Below are 6,004 nucleotides of genomic sequence, written 5' to 3'. Positions count from 1 at the left end.
TATACATGAGCTTTGAACACCTGTAAACAACAATATGTACTGTGCTAGCTAGGTAAACACCAATGTGTTCTGTGCTAGCTAGGTAAACACCAATGTGTTCTGTGCTAGCTAGGTAAACACCAATGTGTTCTGTGCTAGCTAGGTAAACACCAATGCTAGCTAGGTAAACACCAATGTGCTCTGTGCTAGCTAGGTAAACACCAATGTGTTCTGTGCTAGCTAGGTAAACACCGATGTGTTCTGTGCTAGCTAGGTAAACACCAATGTGCACTGCGCTAGCTAGGTAAACACCAATGTGTTCTGTGCTAGCTAGGTAAACACCAATGTGTTCTGTGCTAGCTAGGTAAACACCAATGTGTTCTGTGCTAGCTAGGTAAACACCAATGCTAGCTAGGTAAACACCAATGTGCTCTGTGCTAGCTAGGTAAACACCAATGCTAGCTAGGTAAACACCAATGTGTTCTGTGCTAGCTAGGTAAACACCAATGTGCACTGTGCTAGCTAGGTAAACACCAATGTGTTCTGTGCTAGCTAGGTAAACACCAATGCTAGCTAGGTAAACACCAATGTGTTCTGTGCTAGCTAGGTAAACACCAATGTGTTCTGTGATAGCTAGGTAAACACCAATGTGTTCTGTGCTAGCTAGGTAAACACCAATGCGTTCTGTGCTAGCTAGGTAAACACCAATGTGTTCTGTGCTAGCTAGGTAAACACCAATGTGTTCTGTGCTAGCTAGGTAAACACCAATGTGCACTGTGCTAGCTAGGTAAACACCAATGTGCACTGTACTAGCTAGGTAAACACCAATGTGCACTGTACTAGCTAGGTAAACACCAATGTGCACTGTACTAGCTAGGTAAACACCAATGTGTTCTGTGCTAGCTAGGTAAACACCAATGTGTTCTGTGCTAGCTAGGTAAACACCAATGTGTTCTGTGCTAGCTAGGTAAACACCAATGTGTTCTGTGCTAGCTAGGTAAACACCAATGTGCACTGTGCTAGCTAGTGAAAGACCAATGTGTTCTGTGCTAGCTAGGTAAACACCAATGCTAGCTAGGTAAACACCAATGTCTTCTGTGCTAGCTAGGTAAACACCAATGTGTTCTGTGCTAGCTAGGTAAACACCAATGTGCATTGTGCTAGCTAGGTAAACACCGATGTGCACTGTGCTAGCTAGGTAAACACCAATGTGCACTGCGCTAGCTAGGTAAACACCAATGTGCACTGCGCTAGCTAGGTAAACACCAATGTGTTCTGTGCTAGCTAGGTAAACACCAATGCTAGCTAGGTAAACACCAATGTCTTCTGTGCTAGCTAGGTAAACACCAATGTGTTCTGTGCTAGCTAGGTAAACACCAATGTGCATTGTGCTAGCTAGGTAAACACCGATGTGCACTGTGCTAGCTAGGTAAACACCGATGTGCACTGTGCTAGCTAGGTAAACACCAATGTGCACTGCGCTAGCTAGGTAAACACCAATGTGCACTGCGCTAGCTAGGTAAACACCAATGTGTTCTGTGCTAGCTAGGTAAACACCAATGCTAGCTAGGTAAACACCAATGTCTTCTGTGCTAGCTAGGTAAACACCAATGTGTTCTGTGCTAGCTAGGTAAACACCAATGTGCATTGTGCTAGCTAGGTAAACACCAATGTGCACTGCGCTAGCTAGGTAAACACCAATGTGTTCTGTGCTAGCTAGGTAAACACCAATGTGTACTGTGCTAGCTAGGTAAACACCAATGTGCACTGCGCTAGCTAGGTAAACACCAATGTGTTCTGTGCTAGCTAGGTAAACACCAATGTGTTCTGTGCTAGCTAGGTAAACACCAATGTGTTCTGCGCTAGCTAGGTAAACACCAATGTGTTCTGTGCTAGCTAGGTAAACACCAATGTGTTCTGTGCTAGCTAGGTAAACACCAATGTGTTCTGTGCTAGCTAGGTAAACACCAATGTGTTCTGTGCTAGCTAGGTAAACACCAATGTGCACTGTGCTAGCTAGGTAAACACCAATGTGCATTGTGCTAGCTAGGTAAACACCGATGTGCACTGTGCTAGCTAGGTAAACACCAATGTGCACTGTGCTAGCTAGGTAAACACCAATGTGCATTGTGCTAGCTAGGTAAACACCGATGTGCACTGTGCTAGCTAGGTAAACACCAATGCTAGCTAGGTAAACACCAATGTGTTCTGTGCTAGCTAGGTAAACACCAATGCTAGCTAGGTAAACACCAATGTCTTCTGTGCTAGCTAGGTAAACACCAATGTGTTCTGTGCTAGCTAGGTAAACATACATTCCTCTGAAAATGAATGAATGAATCCTTTAATGAATTTGGGATTAGAACACAGAACTCCTGGAACGCACCTGAATACCCTCCCCTCTGTCTCTCTTCATGCTCTTATCTGAGTGTGACTGCTTTCAAATAAGGCACTGTGTATTCCTGTTTGCCTCTGTGTATTCCTGTTTGCCTCATGTGTATTCCTGTTTGCCTCATGTGTATTCCTGTTTGCCTCATGTGTATTCCTGTTTGCCTCGTGTATTCCTGTTTGCCTCGTGTATTCCTGTTTGCCTCATGTGTATTCCTGTTTGCCTCATGTGTATTCCTGTTTGCCTCATGTGTATTCCTGTTTGCCTCATGTGTATTCCTGTTTGCCTCATGTGTATTCCTGTTTGCCTCGTGTATTCCTGTTTGCCTCATGTGTATTCCTGTTTGCCTCATGTGTATTCCTGTTTGCCTCATGTGTATATGTGTGTGTATCCAGTATGTGTATATATATATATGCAGTGTCTGTTTTTTTTAAATTTATTTAACCTTAATATAAGTAGGCAAGTCAGTTAATTAAGAACAAATTCTTATTTTCAATGACGGTCTAGGAACAGTGGGTTAACTGCCTTGTTCGGGGGCAGAACAACAGATTTTTACCTTGTCAGCTCATGGATTCAATCTTGTAACCTTTCGGTTACTAGTCCAACTCTCTAACCAGTAAGGTACCTGCCGCCACAGGTGTATGTAGTGTCTGTATGCAGTGTGTGTATGCAGTGTGTGTATGCAGTGTCTGTATGCAGTGTCTGTATGCAGTGTGTGTATGCAGTGTGTGTATGCAGTGTGTGTATGCAGTGTGTGTATGTAGTGTCTGTATGCAGTGTGTGTATGCATTGTGTGTATGCAGTGTGTGTATGCAGTGTCTGTATGCAGTGTGTGTGTGTATGCAGTGTGTGTGTATGCAGTGTGTGTGTATGCAGTGTGTGTGTATGCAGTGTGTGTATGTAGTGTCTGTATGCAGTGTGTGTATGCAGTGTCTGTATGCAGTGTGTATGCAGTGTGTGTATGCAGTGTGTGTATGTAGTGTCTGTATGCAGTGTGTGTGTATGCAGTGTCTGTGTGCAGTGTGTGTATGTAGTGTCTGTATGCAGTGTGTGTATGTAGTGTCTGTATGCAGTGTGTGTATCCAGTGTGTGTATGTAGTGTCTGTATGCAGTGTGTGTATGCAGTGTCTGTGTGCAGTGTCTGTATGCAGTGTGTGTATGCAGTGTGTGTATGTAGTGTCTGTATGCAGAGTGTGTATGCAGTGTGTGTATGTAGTGTCTGTATGCAGTGTGTGTATGTAGTGTGTGTATGCAGTGTGTGTATGTAGTGTCTGTATGCAGTGTGTGTATGCAGTGTCTGTATGCAGTGTGTGTATGCAGTGTGTGTATGCAGTGTCTGTATGCAGTGTGTGTGTATGCAGTGTGTGTATGTAGTGTCTGTATGCAGTGTGTGTATGCAGTGTCTGTATGTATTGTGTGTATGCAGTGTGTGTATGCAGTGTGTGTATGTAGTGTGTGTATCCAGTGTGTGTATGCTGTGTGTGTGTATGCAGTGTCTGTATGTAGTGTCTGTATGCAGTGTGTGTATGTAGTGTCTGTGTGCAGTGTGTGTATGTAGTGTCTGTATGCAGTGTCTGTATGCAGTGTGTGTATGCAGTGTGTGCATGTATGTTTAATTGTGTCTGTACGCAGTGTCTGTATGTATTGTGTGTATGTAGTGTCTGTATGTATTGTGTGTATGCAGTGTGTGTATGCAGTGTGTGTATGCAGTGTATGTATGCAGTGTGTGTATGCAGTGTGTGTATGTGTTCATATTTCAGTGTTGTGTGTCTAGGACTAGTGTGGTCCTGAGAAAAGGAAGGCATATGGTTGGAAATGCTTCAATTCAATAAGGATTATTGAGTCTAATGTTTCTCCCTGGACTGTAATGCATAAATCTGTGAAAAGTGTCAGGAAGCTGCTACAGTAATCTGTTATGGGCTTCAACAACTTTTTATTACACCTTTTTATACACAGACTTGTATTCACTCTCTCTGTTCCCTACCCTGTCTCTCTGTTCTCTCTGTTCTCTACCCTGTCTCTCTGTTCTCTACCCTGTCTCTCTGTTCTCTCTGTTCTCTCTGTTCTCTCTGTTCTCTACCCTGTCTCTCTGTTCTCTCTGTTCTCTACCCTGTCTCTCTGTTCTCTCTGTTCTCTCTGTTCTCTACCCTGTCTCTCTGTTCTCTCTGTTCTCTACCCTGTCTCTCTGTTCTCTCTGTTCTCTCTGTTCTCTACCCTGTCTCTCTGTTCTCTCTGTTCTCTGCCCTGTCTCTCTGTTCTCTACCCTGTCTCTCTGTTCTCTACCCTGTCTCTCTGTTCTCTACCATGTCTCTCTGTTCTCTCTGTTCTCTACCCTGTCTCTCTGTTCTCTCTGTTCTCTACCCTGTCTCTCTGTTCTCTCTGTTCTCTCTGTTCTCTACCCTGTCTCTCTGTTCTCTCTGTTCTCTGCCCTGTCTCTCTGTTCTCTACCCTGTCTCTCTGTTCTCTACCCTGTCTCTCTGTTCTCTCTGTTCTCTGCCCTGTCTCTCTGTTCTCTCTGTTCTCTACCCTGTCTCTCTGTTCTCTCTGTTCTCTCTGTTCTCTCTGTTCTCTCTGTTCTCTCTGTTCTCTGCCCTGTCTCTCTGTTCTCTACCCTGTCTCTCTGTTCTCTACCCTGTCTCTCTGTTCTCTCTGTTCTCTACCCTGTCTCTCTGTTCTCTCTGTTCTCTCTGTTCTCTCTGTTCTCTACCCTGTCTCCCTGTTCTCTCTGTTCTCTACCCTGTGTCTCTGTTCTCTCTGTTCTCTGCCCTGTCTCTCTGTTCTCTCTGTTCTCTACCCTGTGTCTCTGTTCTCTCTGTTCTCTACCCTGTCTCTCTGTTCTCTCTGTTCTCTACCCTGTCTCTCTGTTCTCTACCCTGTCTCTCTGTTCTCTCTGTTCTCTCTGTTCTCTCTGTTCTCTCTGTTCTCTCTGTTCTCTGCCCTGTCTCTCTGTTCTCTACCCTGTCTCTCTGTTCTCTACCCTGTCTCTCTGTTCTCTCTGTTCTCTACCCTGTCTCTCTGTTCTCTCTGTTCTCTCTGTTCTCTACCCTGTCTCTCTGTTCTCTCTGTTCTCTCTGTTCTCTCTGTTCTCTACCCTGTCTCTCTGTTCTCTCTGTTCTCTCTGTTCTCTCTGTTCTCTCTGTTCCCTACCCTGTCTCTCTGTTCTCTCTGTTCTCTCTGTTCTCTCTGTTCTCTACCCTGTCTCTCTGTTCTCTCTGTTCTCTCTGTTCTCTACCCTGTCTCTCTGTTCTCTCTGTTCTCTACCCTGTCTCTCTGTTCTCTCTGTTCTCTGCCCTGTCTCTCTGTTCTCTCTGTTCCCTACCCTGTCTCTCTGTTCTCTCTGTTCTCTACCGTCTCTGTTCTCTACCCTGTCTCTCTGTTCTCTCTGTTCTCTACCCTGTCTCTCTGTTCTCTCTGTTCTCTACCCTGTCTCTCTGTTCTCTCTGTTCTCTGCCCTGTCTCTCTGTTCTCTCTGTTCTCTACCCTGTCTCTCTGTTCTCTCTGTTCTCTACCCTGTCTCTCTGTTCTCTCTGTTCCCTACCCTGTCTCTCTGTTCTCTCTGTTCTCTCTGTTCTCACTGTTCTCTCTGTTCTCTACCCTGTCTCTCTGTCTCTCTGTTCTCTACCCTGTCTCTCTGTTCTC

The sequence above is a fragment of the Salmo salar genome, chromosome ssa25 (genome assembly GCF_905237065.1).
Source record: "Salmo salar chromosome ssa25, Ssal_v3.1, whole genome shotgun sequence".
NCBI classification, from domain to species: Eukaryota; Metazoa; Chordata; class Actinopteri; order Salmoniformes; family Salmonidae; genus Salmo; species Salmo salar.
This window is presented reverse-complemented; position numbering follows the sequence as displayed.